Source organism: Rhipicephalus microplus, chromosome X, assembly GCF_043290135.1.
Source record: "Rhipicephalus microplus isolate Deutch F79 chromosome X, USDA_Rmic, whole genome shotgun sequence".
Lineage (NCBI taxonomy): Eukaryota > Metazoa > Arthropoda > Arachnida > Ixodida > Ixodidae > Rhipicephalus > Rhipicephalus microplus.
This window is the reverse complement of record NC_134710.1, coordinates 422,881,460-422,901,415: the sequence shown is the minus strand read 5'-3', so window position 1 is coordinate 422,901,415 and position 19,956 is coordinate 422,881,460. Positions and strand designations below refer to the sequence as shown.

General features: G+C 47.1%; 1 protein-coding gene across 2 annotated transcripts in view; it reads left to right on the top strand.

Annotated features, from left to right (window-relative positions):
- The window catches only part of LOC119160937 (DNA mismatch repair protein Msh6), a 619,403-nt gene that overhangs the window by 321,113 nt on the left and 278,334 nt on the right, over positions 1-19,956 (top strand). The window lies entirely within an intron of this gene.

Sequence of the window (19,956 nt, the reverse complement as noted above, 5' to 3'; positions counted from 1 at the left end):
CCTCTGAAGTGAGCGTCGACCAATTAATTCCAGGGAGATTAAAGTCTCCTATAAGGATAATATTGATACAAAACAGCCGCTAAACACGGCTGCATGAAAGAGGAGGACGAAGTCAGTTTTGTTGGATGCTGGTCTGGCGCCATCTTGCTCGTCGAGTTCTGTGCGCTGTAAATAGATCATTGAACGAGTTACTCGTAACATTATCGGTGGAGGTGGACGACCCCCGTACCTAGATGGAGACGCGCAGCGGTCGCACCATCGGCGACCTTTCGGCTGCTTCGACTGCTGGTACTTCCTCTACGCCGCCCTCATCAGTCCAAGCCACCACCTACGTCACACTCCTGCACCTCCGGGATCCCGGCACTTTCTCCGGTGATGGTACGATCGATCTTGACACTTGGCTGAAGCGGTACGAGCACGTCAGTGCTACTCAGCGCTGGGATCCCACGCTCATGCTCGCCAACGTGCTTTTCTACCTGGACGGCACTCCCCGAACATGGTTTGAAAGCCACGGAGCTGACATAACGAGCTGGGATCTCTTCAAAGAAAAGATACGTGACCTGTTTGGCGATTCATCTGGTCGTCAGCTCGCTGCGAAGAAGACTCTTGCCACACAAGCCCAGTCTTCTACCGAATCGTACGTCTCCTACATTCTCGACGTTTGGGCCCTTTGTTCCAAGGCCGACCAGTCCATGTCGGAAGACGAAAAGGTCAACCACGTCTTGAAAGGCATTGCCGACGATGCTTTCAACCTGCTGGTTTTTAACGTCTCGAGCTTCGACACCATCCTTAAAGAATGCCGACGTCTCGAACAAGCTAAAGCCCGCCGTGTAGCCCAAAACATCGTGCGCCTTCCGAACACAGCGGCCACTTCTTCGTGTGACGACGCCTTCCACCAGGCCCCTCTATGTGACAACCTCACATGCACCATTCGTCGAGAGGTCGAGGCAGCACAACCGGTAGCCACGCCACTACCGACGCCTGCGCCTTCCCCGACCACGATCGCTTTAATAGAAGTGGTCATTCGTCAAGAGCTGTCGAATGTCGGCCTACATCCTGTTCCTGCCGTATACTCTGCTGCGCCTTCTTTTCGTCCCCCTTCTGCTCCTCGCATACAACCCAATCCGTCCGAATGGCGTACCCTTGATGACAGGCCCATATGTTTCAACTGTCGACGCGTTGGTCATATCGCACGTCACTACCGCAGCCGCTGGGCTCCACCGTCCCATTATGCACCTCAGTATCACACCACTTCTGCTCGCCAGTCGTCCCCATCACTTTCTCCATCAACGCCGACCACATTTTCCGCTCTTACAGCACCTCTGAGCAGACCTCACTACGACCGGTCACCGTCCCCTGCTCGTCGTCAGTCCCGGTCGCCCCCACAACGCCGTGCTGCCTCCCCGACCTATTCGCAGCATCTCCGACCGGATAACTAAGCCGTGCAGCTTCTGGAGGTGGAGCTGAGTTGACGACCTTCGTGAGAAATCCTCGATTAACGTTAACAACGAACCGGAACCTTTTGGACGTTACTGTCGACAATGTTCGTGTTAGTGCATTGATAGATACTGGCGCGCATGTGTCCATTATGAGTGCTAACCTTCACCGCCGACTTAGAAAAGTTGTCACGCCCGCCCTCAACCGAGCTGTACGAGTCGCTGATGGAGGAACTGCCGCCATTCTTGGCATGTGCTCTGCGCGAGTGTCTATTGGCGAGAGAAGCACTGTCGTTCTTTTCGCCGTTATCGAACATTGCCCTCATGAGCTCATTCTCGGTATGGATTTTCTAGCCACGCACTCTGCCCTCATAGACTGCTCAGCTGGCTCTCTTCATCTCGATTTACCCCTCTTTTCCGACCCGCCTAGCCTACCGCAAACCAGCCTCTGCTGCATTGATTTCACGCGCCTCCCTCCTAACTCTGTCACACATGTCGACTTTCCTCCACGCCGCCAGTACCTGATGGCGATCACATGGTGGCCCCGATTCCTGCAGTGATGCTTACGCACGGGGTTGCTGTGCCGCATATGATTCTGACGATTAAGAGAAACCGCACCTTCCTTCCACTGGTTAACTTTTCACTCACCACCCAAGCTCTGCCACAGGGTATCTCCCTGGCCAAAATTTCTGCTGTCCAAGATGACCATGTCGAGCCCTTCAGAGTTGACGATTGCTGCAGCTCAATCAGTGGTTCCACTCCATCACGTTCTTGGGGTGCCGATATTGAGCGAATGGTGTCATCGGACCTCACGTCTGAGCAAGCTGCAGCACTTTGCCACGTTCTTGAGGGCTATCGTAGCATTTTCGACTTTGCCAGCAACTCTTTAGGCCAAACGACCATTGTCACCCATCGCATAAATACTGGCCATACAACCCCCATTCACCGACGCCCCTACCGTGTGTCTGCGTCGGAGCGTGCAATATTACAACATGAAGTTGGCAAAATGCTTGCAAAAAACATAATCGAGCCTTCATGCAGCCCCTGGGCTTCTCCAGTTGTCCTTGTTAAAAAGAAAGATGGAACATGGCGCTTTTGTGTCGATTATCGTCACCTTAACAAAAAACCAAAAAAGACGTTTATTCTTTACCTCGCATCGACGACGCCCTCGACTGGCTGTACGGTGCCACTTATTTTTCAACTATTGACCTTCGGTCAGGGTACTGGCAGATTGCCGTCGACGAGATGGACCGCAAGAAGACCGCATTCATCACTCCTGATGGTCTTTATCAGTTTAAGCGGATGCCCTTTGGACTCTGCAATGCACCAGCCACATTTGAAAGAATGATGGACTCATTGCTCCAAGGGTTGAAATTGTCCACCTGCTTGTGTTACCTTGACGATGTTATTGTCTTTTCGCCCACATTCGACTCGCATCTTGATCGTTTGTCAGCTATTCTGGGTGTTTTTCGTCGAGCCGGACTCCGGCTTAACGCCTCCAAGTGCCGCTTCGCTCGTCGTCAAATTTCCGTGCTCAGTCACCTTGTCGATGCCCAAGGCGTGCGTCCAGACCCAGAGAAAATTCGCGCAGTCACGAACTTTCCCGTTCCGAAGACCACAAAGGATGTCCGCAGTTTTTTGGGGTTGTGCTCATATTTCAGACGCTTTGTTAAGGACTTTGCGACCATTGCGCGCCCACTCACAGACCTCTTGAAGAAAGACGCCTCGTTTACCTGGGGCCATGACCAATCGTCATCGTTTTCGCTACTTACGACACTGCTTACAACGCCACCAATCTTGGCTCACTTTGATCCATTAGCCCCAACCGAGGTTCACACGGACGCCAGTGGACACGGCATAGGAACTGTGCTATTGCAGCAACAACGCGGACACGACCGTGTTATAGCCTACGCAAGTCGACTGCTATCTCCAGCCGAGCGCAACTGTTCCATCACGGAGCGCGAGTGCCTCGCCCTTGTATGGGCAGTCGCTAAGTTTCGCCCATACCTGTATGGGTGCTCATTCGGTGTTGTCACGGATCATCACGCGCTCTGCTGGCTAGCCTCCCTGAAGGACCCCACGGGACGACTCGCTCGTTGGGCTCTACGCCTTCAAGAGTACACGTTCTCTGTAATGTACAAAACAGGGCGATTACATCAGGATGCGGATTGTTTATCCCACTACCCTGTTGACGAAGCAACCGATACCGACGCTATCACGGACGTTTTTTCCGTGTCGCAGCTGTTAAACATTGGCGAAGAGCAACGTCGGGATGCTTCTTTACGAGCCATCATTGACAAACTGGAGTCAACGCCTCTTGACCCGTCCCTACGAATGTTTTTGGTGAAAGACGGGATCCTATATCGCCGCAACCTTGATTCCATCGGATCAGACTTACTTCCTGTCATCCCAGTGCACCTGCGTTTCACTGTCCTGCATCAACTTCATGACGCTCCCATGACGGGCCATTTGGGCGTTTCTCGCACATACAATCGGGTACGACGTCGGTTTTTTTGGCCTGGACTTGCCTGCTCTGTTCGACGCTATGTCGCCGCTTGTGAGCCCTGTCAGCGTCGCAAAACGCCGTCTGCCCCCCCCAGCCGGCTACCTTCAGCCGATCGACGTTCCCAACGAGCCTTTCTTTCGAGTTGGTCTCGACCTGTTGGGCCCTTTTCCACTCTCCACTGCCGGAAATAAATGGATTGCTGTTGCCACGGACTACGCGATGCGGTACGCAATCACACGAGCACTCCCGACCAGCTGCGCTACCGACGTTGCGGACTTTCTGCTGTACGACATATTAGTGCACGGTGCTCCCCGTCAACTTCTCACCGACCGTGGCCACACGTTCTTATCAGCTGTCGTTCATGAAATCCTGAGGTCTTGCCATACCAAGCACAAATTTACTACTTCGTACCATCCCCAGTCAAATGGCCTCACGGAGCGCCTTAACAGGACCCTAACGGATATGCTTGCCAAATACGTTGCGCCAGACCACCATGATTGGGACATTCATTTGCCGTATGTGACGTTCGCCTACAATTCATCTCGTCACAACACTGCCGGCTATTCACCCTTCTACCTACTATATGGCCGGGACCCAACTCTACCCTTAGACACTTTACTACCTGCGGCCACTGAATATGCTGGGGAAGCCATTGCCCGCGCCGACCACGCACGTCAAGTCGCCCGTAACCGTCTACATGCTTCACAGGAGCGCCAACAACAGCTCTACAATTCTCACCATAGGGACGTGCACTTTTCTCCGGGTTCTCTCGTGCTCCTCTGGTCACCTACTCGGCGTGTGGGACTGTCTGAAAAACTGTTGTCGCCCTACACTGGACCATTCCGTATCGTTCGCCAAGTGACAGACGTCACGTACGAGATTGTTCCAACCGATCCGACAAAGTCGTCAGCTCCGAGCGACACCGTTCACGTGTCTCGGCTAAAGCCCTATTACCCCCCTTCGACATCATCTGCGTAAATTTAGCACCGGGACGGTGCTTCTATCGCCGGGGTTTATGATACAAAACAGCCGCTAAACACGGCTGCATGAAAGAGGAGGACGAAGTCAGTTTTGTTGGATGCTGGTCTGGCGCCATCTTGCTCGTCGATTTCTGTGCGCTGTAAATAGATCATTGAACAAGTTACTCGTAACAATATTATCATCATGCTTCAGGTGGGAATCCATAAAGCTTCCTAAGTTATCAAGTGCATTCACTGGAGAGTTCGGAGGTCTATACATAGCACCAATGTAAACCGAGCGATTACTGAGCGTGGTTTTAATCCAAAGAGCTTCAATATCAATAGCATGCGAAAGAACACTAACTAATATATTATATTTAATTAAAATGGCCACACCTCCTCCTTTTGTTTCACGGTCTCTTCTGACAATTTCGTATCCGGGAGGAGTAACCTCGGCATCCAGTACATCTTTCTTCAACCATGTTTCGGTCATTACTAAAAAGTCGGGATTGTGTTCTAGTACCACAGCCTCAAAATCCGTCATTTAATTCATAATACTTCTGACATTAATATTTATTAACTTTAAGCGGTTAAAACTACTCTGACACAGTCAGTCGCCATCACGACGCCTGTCAGTTGTTTCGGGAGGTGTCTTACATATGTACCTCATATTAGTATCCCCATTCCAACCGTACACCACATCATTTATTTTCATTTTGTCAAAAATAAGCTTAACCTTGGCCCCCGTTTTTCTCTCCTCAGCACTAGACTCCCACAGCCTTTTGCGTATCTCAACAACTCGTTTAGAAAAATCTTCCTTTATGCTGACCTCCTTACCACGCAATTTAAAGCTGTTTCGTAGGATACTAGTCTAATCTCTGAAATCTGAAACTCTCAAGATAATGGGCCTATCTTTGCCCCCCTGTTTTGCTCCTAAGTGATGAATTCGTGCAACTAAGTTAATTTTAAGGTTTAGCAGCTTATCAAAAACGTCGACGTTAACCTTCTCACGTAAAACATCTTCAGTTTCATTCATGTCTTCTTTTATCCCTCTGATAATAAGATTATTCCGCCGAGAGCGGTTTTTGAGATCGTCAAGTCGCTTGAGGAGGGCATTTCTGTCGGTGCACGACTTAGTAACGAACTCATCAACTTTCTGACTAACAGTTGCTATTGAGGTTTCGGCTTCACTGGCAAACTTCTCAAGGCTAGCAAGCCTGAGTAGGGCTTCGCCCAGAATTTCTAGCCTTTCCTCTATTTTCGAAAGCCTGCCTTCTACCTACCCGAGCCTCAAAAGATGCTTGGTTTTTTTCTATTTTGGTTACTTTCTCCAGGACCGCTTTTTGTGTCTTAATTATTTCGTTAAGCTTTTCTTCAGTGATAGGCCCGGGATTTTCTTCAACATCACCAGAAAGTGACACTAGCAAGCTGGCAACGGCAGAACATTCACGTAAACAACAAAGAAGAGTATGTGGACACGGCAACACCACTAAGCACAGGTAATCACTACGAAAACAGCATTTTCGATCACCAACCTGCACAAGGAACGGGAAAGTCGGTGACATTGTCACAGCGGTGCCGCCGTGTCCACTGATGCTTGCAGAAGCGAGCGTCCCTTTTAAAGCATGAAAGCCAGCGGGTCCGGGATGTGCTGGTGATGTCACGGTGCGTGAAGAAGATGCTCTGTAGCCATACTCCACGTGTGGCAGCCGCCGCAGAAGATTGTCATCCAAGATTGCGCCTAGGATGTCGTTTGACAGAAGCGAAGGCGATGCAGGTTGGCAGCGTCCATTTGCCATGAAAGTTTCAGCAGCGCTGATCCAAAAGCACACAGCTAGAGCCTGCACAAGGAACGGGAAAGTCAGTGACATTGTCACAGCGGTGCCGCCGTGTTGTTAGAGCAATGGCATGCTAGTCTCAAAAGCATGGCCTTCCAGATGTGCAACTTCATTCTTAGTGTTTTCGGTTTTAAAACTCGTGTCTTAGAAGCTGCACTTTTTCTAGCTTTTCACATCGAAACAACTGAAGGCAGCTGCTGCTGGATATAAAGCCACAAGTGACATCGATATTGCCAACGTGTCGACGGTGGGAACTCGGCATGGTTTTTTGCGCCTTGTGGACTTGTGTACTTTTCGCTTCGCTCTGACTAAATCTTCATTTGGGAGTAGAACAGAATGTTGACATGCATTTAGCAATAAAGATTATGACTTGCGCTTGGAGCGACGTCAAGTAAAGCACCGTTGTAAACTTCCTTTGCGGGATAGGTGACCACTTTGAGTGCCTAACTACCGCTGAGAACGAGGTACGATACTTCAGTGAATTCTGCAATTCATAAGCGCTTTCGGGCACCATTTCCGACAGTGAGTGACTTCATCGGTGCAGATGACGACATAGCTGTGTCCTACTGCATCGATGCTGAGATTGTGGCGGCCGGTGCTGTGAAAGTGTAGCCGTGCGGCTATGAATATGCCAACACCTTGTCCACCGCTGCTAACCAACCTTTTGCAGTGCTTCAAAGATTGCTTCTGCATTTTGGATTTGCGGCCACAAGTGGCAACTGTCTAACCATTGCTTTCTACCGTTTTAGGCATGAATTTTTATTGTTATAGCTGCTACTGAATTTTATGTGGCCTGCAGATCCCTCTTTTTGAACATGGCTATTGGTGTGCGTAGTTATCGTGCTCGCATTGGTTTGTTCTTTGCTTGCCGAATGCCTAAATGTTTCTTCGGCAGCTGTTTCTCTGCCGGATCAGGTCTTATCCATGTACTCAGCCCTAGGCCCTCGACTCTCTTGCTGTCAATGTGTCTCGCATTGCTACTGCTTTGTGCTGGCGACGTGGAGGCAAATCCCGGTCCTAAGATCGAGGATGTTCTCAGCTTGCTAAAAAAAATGTCATGATGAAACCACGTCCAGCTTAACTGAAACCAAACAGCAGATCACAAGCATTGAGTGCCGCCTCTCAAGCCTAGAAAACACCGTTCACAAAGTATCGGACCTGACATGAAACGTTGAAACTGTCATCGACACTGTTCAGGAAGTAAAAGAAAGTGTTTGCAAGACGAACGAAGGTCTTGCCGACGTCGTGGACGATATGAACAATCTAATGAGGCGAAATAACCTTATAATCAAAGGCCTTCCAGAAGAAAAGCACGAAGGGTGTGCAGAGTCCAAAAGAATAGTCGAAAAATTCTTTTCAACACATCTGAAAATTGAGGCTGGTGACATCGAACGTGCTGATAGATTAGGAAAACCCCGACCCGACTTCAACCGCCCTGTCACAGTGAAGTTTTTGAACTTCAAATCAAAATTATAAACTCTGTCTAGCGCCCCAAAGTTGACAGACCTGCAAAAGCCCAAAGTCTGGCTTGAGGAAGATTTCTCGCCAAAAGTCCAACTTGCCAGAAAGAAGCTACGCGACTACGCTAAGGCTCAACGAAAAGGCGATGAAAAATATACGGTGCGTTTTAACAAGCTTCAGATGCATGGTTCTACATTCTGTTACGACTTGGTAAATGATTGCGTTGTCATGGTGTCAACAAATAAACAAAGCCCTCCTGAATGACCCTGTAAAATACGTCACCACACGCCAAACTTGTCAAAATTGGTCTCACTACTTTTATTTAATTTTCGCAGCGTTTATAAAAAGCTTGATGCAATAAACGCCCTCATGTACACGTGCTCAGCTGATATAGTCGTAGGTACGGAATCATGGTTGACCGAGGACGTAACGAACAGCGAACTTTCGTTTCCATCATCGTTTGTTCTGTTTCGTAAAGATAGAATGGGTTGTCGAGGTGGTGGCGTTATTATTGGCATAAAAGAAATCTTATCTATCAACCATCGCTTCTTCCCTCAGATTCCCCTCTTGAAATTGTCTGGGTTTCATGATATTTCGATCACATTCATTGCATAATTGGTGCCTGTTACCGACCCCCTTATTGCCGGCAGGATTTCGTTGAGCTTCTTCAGGAAGCCATTGATTCCATTCTCCTCAAGTTTCCTAATTGTTTTCTAATACTTGGTGACGACTTTAACTATCCTTCAATCAACTGGTCCACTTTATCTGTCTCTGCTCATCCTAATCGCCATGAACAGCTTAACTTTCTGCGCCTTCTCCATTATCACAATCTATAACAGATTGTGCAGGAACCAACACGTGACAGCAATATTTTGTACCTTATAATAACCTATCATCCCGACAGCACTAAAGTTGAGATCTTGGAAGAAATAAGTGATAATAGGGCAGTTCACTGCTCTCTGCCTCTCCCGCATGCCAAGAAAACAAACGTCCGAAAAAATATACTTAACTACGCACGCGCAGACACTGATAAGCTTAACAGATTGCCAAAATCTTTTTCGGATGAATTTATATCTAACTTTCCCAATCAGTCTACTGTACAAAACTGGTGCTTATTCCGCGACAAATTAAAAGAAATAGAACGTCTTTGTGTGCCGGTGATTACAATAACTGAAAGAGCGGACGATCCATGGTTCACCCGTGACATTAAAAGATGGCTTAATACAAAAAAAAAAAGAGCGTACACTAAAGCATCGAGAACGAACTCGTCGGAGGACTGGAAGAACTATAAAAACGTTTCCGAACAAACAGAAGCTGCAATTTCTGAAGCGAAAAAGAAGGTACTACAATGTCATGCTGCCTAACATGTTCAAAACTGACCTAAGAAGTTCTGAAGCACTGAAAATCCCAAGAAAAGAGTCGATGCCAGCACTCTGTGGAGAGGATGGGAACACCCAGAGCTTAGCCGGCTGTGCTGAAAAACCTAACTTTTTTTTTTTTCCGAAGTTCACACAATTGAGAGACTGCTCGATAGCAACCTAAATTTGCCACAGCTATCTCTAATCAATTTTCTCCTATCACAATTACTGCACACGGTGTAGCTTGTGCAATAGATCGTTTAGCTCTTAAAACCAGCCCCGGCCCTGATAATAATAGCGCTAAGCTTTTAAAACTAACCAGCCACTTCTCAGCCTCTTTGCTCGCGTTAATTTTTCAACAATCTTTAGATACTGGTTGCTTACCAGAGGACTGGAAATCTGCTTACGTAATCTCAATATTCAAATCTGGTGATAATACTCAGCCTAATAACTACAGACCAATCTCTTTGACGTCCATATGCTGCAAACTTCTCGAACATATTCTATTCGCAAATATAATGGCTTATCTTAATTTAAATAACTTGCTCCTAAACAACCAACACGGTTTTCGTCAAAATTTCTCATGTCAATCGAAACTTTTCAAATTAATTACTGACCTTCATTTTGCACTTGACTGTTCCCGTCGTGTCGATGCCATATTTATTGATTTCTCAAAAGCATTTGATAGGGTCCCCTACAAACGTTTAGAACTAAAAATTCGCAATCTGAAGCTTGAAAACAATACAACACAATGGATACTGAAATTTCTTACTAACCGCTTCCAGTCTGTAAAACTAAAGAGCTACATCTCTAACCCTACTAGCGTTTTATCCGGTGTTCCCCAAGGCTCGGTCCTTGGTCCTCTTTTGTTCTTAATATACATGAATGACATAGCATGTAACATAAGTTCGCAAATTCGGCTATTTGCAGACGAGTACATCATTTGCAAAGAAATAACTTGCCCTGCCGATAATACCATTTTACAATCTGACCTCGATAGACTGGCTGAGTGGTGCGGCACGTGGCAGATGGAAGTTAATATAGGGAAAACTAAGCACTTGGAATTTAGTTCTGCTCTAATTCCTTTGCATAAGTCATACACCATAAATGACATTCGAATTGATTCAGTACAATCCTTTAAATATCTTGGGGTATTTTTCACAGCCAATCTAAACTGGACCACTCACATTGAACATATCACTACTAAAGCAATAAAAAAACTTGGCATCCTGAAAAGGCGATTATACCTTATAAGTCATACACCATAAATGACATTCGAATTGATTCAGTACAATCCTTTAAATATCTTGGGGTATTTTTCACAGCCAATCTAAACTGGACCACTCACATTGAACATATCACTACTAAAGCAATAAAAAAACTTGGCATCCTGAAAAGGCGATTATACCTTGCCAACAACGAAACCAGACTGCATTGATACGTTTCCCTGATAAGACCATCGCTGGAGTATGCTTCAATAATATGGCACCGTCACACTGAAAATTTAACTTACCTGGTTGAATCATTTCAAAACAAAGCTGCGCGCTTCATAACGTCGTCATACTCACCGTATGAAAGCGTGAGTTCCATACTGAAATCGCTTGATCTCCCCTCCCTTGCCACGCGCCGTAAACTTGCAAGGCTATCTAATTTTCACTCTTCCACAGCAACTCCCAGTTTGCGCGCAAGCATATCCTCCCGCCATCACACATTTCTGCCCGTATTGATCACCCTAAAAAAGTTAATCCCATCTTCTTGAGAACAAAAAATACCAAAACTCGCCCTTAGCCCTGTCAATAACCAACTGGAATTCCTCGCCAGCTGATGTAGCCCCTCTAACAGAATCATCATCCTTTCTGAAAGCGGTAAAAATGTTCTTAGAAGTTCCAATCGATTAATGTAATTATGCAGTAATGTAATTATGCAGTGGTGTTCTTCATGTGAATTACTTGAATATTTTTGTGTGTGTTATTGGCACCTACTCTTGTTACCTGGAGCTATTTTTATTAACGTACCTTTTCTTCTGCAGAGTTTATATATATGTTTCTTTATTATCCTTATCACCACTGTTGTGTGTACTTTTTTTTTCCATTTAAGCTTTATATAATGATGCTTCTGATCATTTAATGTATCTTACACATGTTGAAAATCTTCCTAATCCCCCCTTTGTAATGCCCTCCCGGGTCCTTAGGGTATGTAAATAAATAAATAAATTTTGCATCGATCAAGGCTGTTGTGGCCTAAAGAGCTAAATTCGCTTATTCGAAAAGCTTCAGGTATATTGAGGATGACTCGAAATTGACGGCACACAAGAAGCACAAGTTTACTAACTATTTTCATGCGAAATAATGTGCGGTAACTTGCAGTTCACACCTTCGTCTTCATACACTGTGACTGAATCGTTTTGTTAGCACTTGAAATGATTGCCGAGGCTTGAAATACTTGAATTTAGGCCTTAAAACATGCATATTTGGCATTTCGAATGATCAATATAATGTTACGGGTAACTTATTTAATAAATTAAATACGATGCACCGTGCTCGGCGACCAAGATGGCGACAGTTCATCAACAACCAGCCACCAACGTCATCTTTCTCTTTCTTGCAGCCAGGCTGTGCCGGCTGTTGTGTATCATAACCCCCGGCGGTGGAAGCACCGTCTCGGTGCTTGAGCAACTCTGATGCCGCAGAAGGAGGTTGATAAGGCTTGAGTCGAGCTATGTGCACGATGTCGCTAGAAGGTGACGATGATGATTTTGAATCGGCTGGAACGATCTCGTATGTAACGTCAGTCACCTGGCGAACGACGCGGTATGGTCCAGTGTAGCGTGACAGCAGTTTTTCACAAAGTCCTACACGCCGAGTGGGGGACCAGAGGAGGACAAGGGAACCCGGTGAAAAGTGCACGTTTTGATGATGAGAATCGTAGAGCTGTCTTTGGTGCTCCTGTGAGGCCTGCAGGCGGCTGCGGGCGAGTTGGCGTGCGTGGTCGGCTCGCGCGATGGCTTTGCCGGCATACTCAGTGACCGAGGGCAACAAGGTGTCAAATGGTAGGGCGGGTTCTCGGCTGTATAGAAGATAGAATGGTGAATAGCCAGCAGTGTCGTGACGTGACGAATTATATGCGAATGTCACAAATGGGAAATGAACGTCCCAGTCCTGGTGGTCGGCCGCTACGTATTTAGAAAGCATGCCGGTAATGGTGCGGTTGAGGCGCTTCGTAAGACCGTTCGTTTGGGGATGGTACGAAGTGGCAAACTTGTGCTTGGCAGAGCAAGAGCGCAGGATTTCATCAACGACAGCTGATAGGAAGGTCCGGCCCCGGTCAGTGAGAAGTTGGCGTGGAGCTCCGTGTGCTAAAATAATATCATATACCAGAAAGTCCGCCACATCGGTTGCGGAACTCGTCGGAAGTGTTCGTGTGATAGCGTACCGTGTCGCATAGTCAGTGGCAACAGCGATCCATTTGTTGCCTGAGCTGGAGATCGGGAATGGGCCAAGCAGGTCGAGGCCAACTCGAAAAAAAGGTTCAATGGGAATGTCGATCGGCTGAAGGAATCCAGCTGGTAGGGAAGATGGCTTTTTATGACGCTGGCAGGGCTCACAAGCGGCGACGTAGCGTCGAACAGAGCGGGCCAAAAGAAACGACGACGTACACGGTCGTATGTGCGAGAGACGCCCAAGTGGCCCGCCAAAGGAGCGTCATGAAGTTGGTTGAGAACAGTCGCACGAAGATGTGCTGGTATGATGGGGAGCAAGTCATGGCCATATGGATTGAGGTTACGGCGATACAGAATGCCGTCTTTTACCAGGAACATTTGTAGAGATGCATCGCGAGGCATTGACTCAAGCTTGTCAATGATGGTTCGCAGGGAAGCATCCCGGCGTTGTTCGTGGCCAAGGTTGAGTAGCTGCGTCACAGACAGAGGGTCTGGAAAGGTGTCAGTATGGGCAGCCTCTTCCACAGGGTAGCGTGATAAACAATCCGCATCTTGATGTGACCGCCCTGTTTTGTACGATACGGTGAACATGTATTCTTGTAATCATAGGGACCAACGAGCGAGGCGTCCTGTGGGATCCTTGAGTGAGGCCAGCCAGCAGAGCGCGTGGTGTTCGGTGACTACATGTAATGGACGCCCGTATAAGTATGGGCGAAACTTGAGGGCTGCCCACACAAGAGCGAGACACTCACGTTCCGTGATTGAATAGTTGCACTCGGCTGTAGATAGCAGTCGGCTTGCATATGCTATAACACGGTCATGTCCGCGTTGGTGTTGCAATAGCATTGCCCCGATGCCATGCCCACTAGCGTCAGTTCGAACCTCGGTTGGAGCTGATGGATCGAAATGAGCTAAAATCGGCGGTGTTGCAAGGAGCTTCGTGAGCTGGGAAAAAGATGAGGCTTGATCAGTGCCCCAGAAAAACGGGCTGTCCTTCTTCAGGAGGTTTGTGAGTGGGCGTGCAATGATGGCGAAGTCCTTAACAAACCGTCGAAAGTCGGAGCACAAGCCCACAAAACTGCGAACGTCCTTTGTTGACTTCGGAACAGGAAAGTCCGTGACGGCGCGAATATTCTCGGGATCCGGGTGGACTCCTGCGGCATCGACGATGTGGCCAAGTACGGTTATTTGACGACGAGCAAAGTGGCATTTCGACGAGTTCAGTTGAAGTCCGGCTCGACGAAAAACTTCAAGAATCGCCGATAAACGCTTGAGATGGGAGACGAATGTAGGCGAGAAAACGATAACGTCATCTAAATAACATAAGCAGGTTGACCATATAAACCCTTGGAGCAATGAGCCCATCATTCTTTCGAATGTGGCCGGCGCATTGCAGAGACCAAAGGGCATAACTTTGAAGTGATAAAGCCCGTGAGGAGTGACGAATGCGGTCTTCTCACGGTCCATCTCGTCCACAGCGATCTGCCGATAGCCAGATCAAAGGTCGATAGTGGAAAAATACCTAGCACCGTAAAGGCAGTCTAAGGCATCGTTGATTCTAGGCAACGGGTAAACATCTTTCTTTGTGATTTTGTTGAGATGCTTATAATCTACACAAAAGCGCCATGTTCCATCCTTCTTTCTGATCAGGACGACAGGAGAAGCCCAGGGGCTACAAGAGGGCTCGATTATGTCTTTTGCAAGCATCTTTTCGACTTCCTGTTGTATGACTGTGCGCTCGGACGCAGAAACACTGTATGGACGTCGGTGAATGGGACTCGCGTCACCAGTATTGATGCGATGAGTAACAGCACTCGTTCGGCTTAAAGCCGTGCTGGCAAAGTCGAAAATGTCACTATAGGACTCCAGGACGTGACGAAGGGCTTCCGCTTGATCAGGAACGAGGTCTGATGGTACCATGGGGTCAACGCTGACGCCCGATGAACATGATAGAGTTGGTTCAGGTCTGAGGTGCAGCAATCATCCACTCTGAAGGGTTCAACCGTATGGTCTTGTAGAGCACTAATTTCTTCAGGGAGATACCTTGTGGAAGAATTTGGGCAGTGAGGGCAAAATTGACAATAGGAAGGCATGTGCGGTTTTCAACTATTGTCAAAATGGTGTGCGTAACAGCGACGCCATGTGTAAGCATCACGGCATGAATTGGGGCCACCATGTAGTCGCCGTCAGGTAAAGGTGGTGCAGAGAAGAGGTCGATATGTGTGACACAGTTAGGCGGAAGGCGTGCGAAATCAATGCAGCAAAGGCGACTTTGGGGTGGGTTGGTCAGATAAGAAAGTAGAGGCATTTCAAGGTCAAGACAGCCGGCTGAACAGTCTATAAGGACTGAGTGAGCGGTTAGAAAATCCATGCCTAGAATTACTTCATGAGGGCAATTTTCTATAACGGTGAAAAGAACAGCAGTGCTTCTATCGGCGATAGTCATACGGGCAGAGCACATGCCAATAATCGCGGCAGTTCCCCCGTCGGCGACTCGAACGGCTCGGTTCAAGGCGGGTGTGATAACTTTCTTTAGGCGGCGACGAAGAGCAGCACTCATTATGGACACATGCGCGCCGGTATCGATCAACGTGCGCACAGGTACATTGTCTAAAGTAACGTTCAACAGATTCCGGGTGGTCGGTAATGTTACACGAGGATTTCTTGCAGAGGTCATCGTCAATGCAGCTTCACCTCCAGAAGCTGCACTGCCTAGTTTTCCAGTCGGGGGCGCTGCGAATAGGTCGGAGAGGCAGGACGGCGTTGTGGGGGCGAACGAGATTGACGGCGAGCAGGGGATGGTGAGCGGGCGTAGCGAGGTCTCGTCAGAGGTGCGGCAGAATCAGAGGATGTGGTCGGCATAGGGGAATCAAAATCAAATGTCGATGACGACTGGTGGACAGAAGTGGCCTGGGTAGGAGGCCCATAGTGTGTCAGTGAAGCCCAGTGATTGCGGCAGTGGCGAGCAATATGACCGACACGTCGGCAGTTCAAGCATATGGGCTTGTCGTCCAGTGTACGCCATTCGGACAAATTGCGCTGTCGAGAGTAGTTGGAACCAAATCGAGGAGTGGAGGGACGACGATAAAACGGCTCGGCAGAGTGGACTGGTTTAATGGGGTGTAGGCCGACGTTCGATAATTCTTGACGAACGACGGCTTGTATCAGTGAGATTGTGGTCGGTGAAGGATCAGGCGTTGGAATCGGAGTAGCTACTGATTGGGCTGCCTCGACCTCGCGACGAATGATGCAGGTGAGGTTGTCACATCGGGGAACTGGGCGGACGGCGTCATCACAAGAGGAAGTAGCAGCTGTGTTCGGCAGGCGCGTGATGCCCTGAGTGACGCGGCGGGCTTTAGCCTGTTCTAGACGGCGGCATTCTGTCAGGATCGTGTCGATGCTCGTGACATTATTAAAAACCAGCAGGTTGAAGGCATCGTCAGCAATCCCTTTGAGGATGTGATTAACTTTTTCTTCTTCTGACATGTGCTGGTCGACCTTGCTACAAAGCGCCAAGACGTCAAGAATGTATGAGACGTACGATTCAGTAGATGTCTGGGCGCGAGTGGCGAGAGTCTTCTTGGCAGCGAGCTGACGACCAGATGAATCGCCGAAAAAATCACGGATCTTCGATTTGAAAAGATCCCAGCTTGTAATTTCGGCTTTGTTGGTTTCGAACCATGTCCGCGGCGTGCCGTCGAGGTAGAACCAACATTGGCGGGCATGAGCGTAGGATCCCAGCGGTGGGTAGCACTGACTCGTTCGTACCGGTGCAGCCAGGAGTCAACGTCGATGGTATCGTCAGCGGAGAAAGTTCCAGGATCCCGCAGGGGTGCAGGGTGACGTAGGTTGTCGACTCGGATCGAGAGATTGGTGGGGATGAGGCACTGGCAGTTGAAGTAGCCGAAGAGTCTTCGGTGTTGCGACCGCTGCGTGTCTCCATCGAGGTACGGGAGTCGTCCATCTCTACCAATAATATTACGAGTAACTTATTTAATAAATTAAATACGATGCACCGTGCTCGGCGAACAAGGTGGCGACAGTTCATCAACAACCAGCCACCAACATCGTCTTTTTCTTTCTTGCAGCCAGGCTGTACCGGCTGTTGTGTATCAATATCGAAACATTTCACGATCCCTTTCGAGTTTGATATGGAAACGATTTCTGAGACTTGAAATACTTGAATTTAGGCCTTAAAGTGTGCATATTTGGCATTTCCAATGATCAATATATCGAAACATTTCACGATCCTCTTCGAGTGCCATATATTTGGGATCGACTGTATACTCTTTCTGTAGAAGCAATGCCAGCTGTGTGGATTTGTTTTTATGGAAACTGAATTGTTACTCGATAAGCAGGTCTTTTTTTTTTTTTTAGGGGCAAAGCTCCTTATAGTGGCACCCGTTCGTCCCTCGTAGCCATTGTAGTGTGTAACAAGTATAACATTTCGACCTCCAAGGTGGTGCCGGTGAGAGATTTCTTCTGTGCGCTTTTGATCAATAAAAAGTAGTGCTCAATGTACATGCCAATGGCTGCTAATGGGGAATGAGAGACAGGAGCATTCGGCTTTTAGTTAACGCGCACACTGCGATCCTCATTAGCAGTCATTGGCATGTACATCGAGCACTGTCTGAGAAGAAAGGGTTGCTACATTATACTCGCTGGGTGTAACCTCTTTAGTTTTAGAAAGGTTTAGCGAGCGTTGAGCCGCAGTGCCGTGAATACAATGAACTAGTATATACCATGAACTCGAGGTGGTTAAATGTGGGAAGTAGATACGAAGTGCAAGCCGTAAGAAAGTAAAAGCCGAATTCTCCTGTCTCTCATTTCCCATTAGCAGCCATTGGCATGTACATTGAGCACTATCTGACAGGAAAAGGTTGCTACGTTATACTCGCTGGGCGTAACCTCCTTGGTTTTAGAAAGGTTTAGCGAGTGTTGGGCCGCAGTGCCATGAATACAGTGAACTAGTATATACCATGAACTCGAGGTGGTTGAAGGTGGGAAGTAGACCCGAAGCGCAAGCCGTAAAAAAGCGTGCGTGTGCCACCTCTCGTTTAGTTTTTGGAATGTCCGTTGGATGGCGGTGCTTTTATATGGGGAACATATGATGAAAAGATGAGAGATGGTGCTAATTGGAGTGTTTAATAGATGGACGGACACACAGACAGATGCATGGATGGATGCATGAACGGACGCAGGGACGGAGGCACGAACAGACGCACGCACGGACGGGCGGATGGACGCTTAGACGGTCACACAGACGGACGCATGAACGGACAGCAGCAAAAACGAATGGACGGACAAATGCTTTGCCCCACTCTTCATCATTCACTCCGTGGATATGCTGCCAATTTTTTTTTTTCGAGGAATTTTATGATTCTCTTTTGTATTAGCTTCTCGAAGACTTTTGAGCAGATTGGCAATATAGAGATCCGTCTGTATTTTCTAATTCATTACGATAACCTTTTTTTATACAATATTGCTGCTCTTGCAATATGCATTTTACTGGAAAACATGGAAGTATCCAAACAAGGATTGTATATACAAACAAAAACGGGCACTAGGATATCTGCAACCCATTTTCACTGGTCGTACCTGGACACCGTCCACGTCGCCGCTACTACTACTACTACTTTTCAAGCTTTTAAGTACGGTTAATATCTCACTTGATGTCGCGGGGTGCAAGAACAGGGAATTCTCAGATTGTTGTTCTAAATAAACAGGTACAGCAGATGATATTTGGGCAATGGCTAAAAAATGATGAGTGGTTTTGCCAGTTTTGCACCAGAATGCTTACTGCAGACTCTTTTAAGTTCAATGTGTCACACTTTTCTCGTAGGTATTCAAGTAGGTATTCAACTTATTTCAAAACGCATCGTGTCTTTCCATTTTAGTTTCTAGAACAGATGCGTAGTGCTCAATTTCTTGCTAATCACAGCTTCTTAGTTAATGTATTTCTGTATTGTTTAAACACTTCGAAATCTTCTGGACCACGAAAAGCAATAAAATTCTAATATAACTGGTTTTCCTTATTAATCTCTTTGTGCAACTCTGGCGTTATCCATGGTTTGCATGTTTTCCTGTTTTTCTTACACACTTTTATATGAAAGTGCATTTCATTTTCACACATTTGCTTGGATGCTTCAATGAATGAATCATTCATTGAAAAATATGCTTGCCTAAGGCTACTGGCTCTTTGAATTACATCTCAGTTATTTCTTCTTAGTGTTTTACGAGAGGAGGTGAGGGCCAATTCTGTAAGTGACTGATAAAAAAAAATAATTGTAGATGCACACATGCGCTATTTCCCTGAGCTCAAAAATATGTGCAAATGATCACCAGTATCACATGACGATACACCCGAATTCATTCGTGATTGTGAGCGTTGTAATGATTAGATCTAATATAGACTGGGAATGAGTTGTTACACGTGTTGGTTGATTAATGACATTGATGGAACGGTTCGAGTGGATAATGTTTTCAAAGTTCATAGAAGTGATATTGCTATTGCCTATATGAATATGAAATCCACAGCAGATTTCATCTCGCACTTTACATTAGAAATATCTACTAGAAATCGGTCATAAAAGTCTGGAAATTTTGTGGAATTGTAATTTGGTTGCGGGTAAGAGACACTAAATAATCTATGGTCACTTAGTACGGAAAGTATTTCACGGTGGAGCCTGTGAGCAAAAATGTAATCAAGTATCTGACATTTACTATGCCGATCTGTTAGTGTCGAAACTCTGGCTCTGTGACCTTCTTCTCCATTAAGATCATTGGTTTGATACCCACCATTTTAGAGACGTCATGTTCGCAGTACTCCACGTTTCTGTGAGCATGATGCGAAAGAACTGAAATGAAAATTCACCATAGTATTCTTCGAGGCGGATCATTTGATTTCTTATCGATCTAGTGTTTAAATAAATACATGCCCGTGCACTAGGGCCTAGATC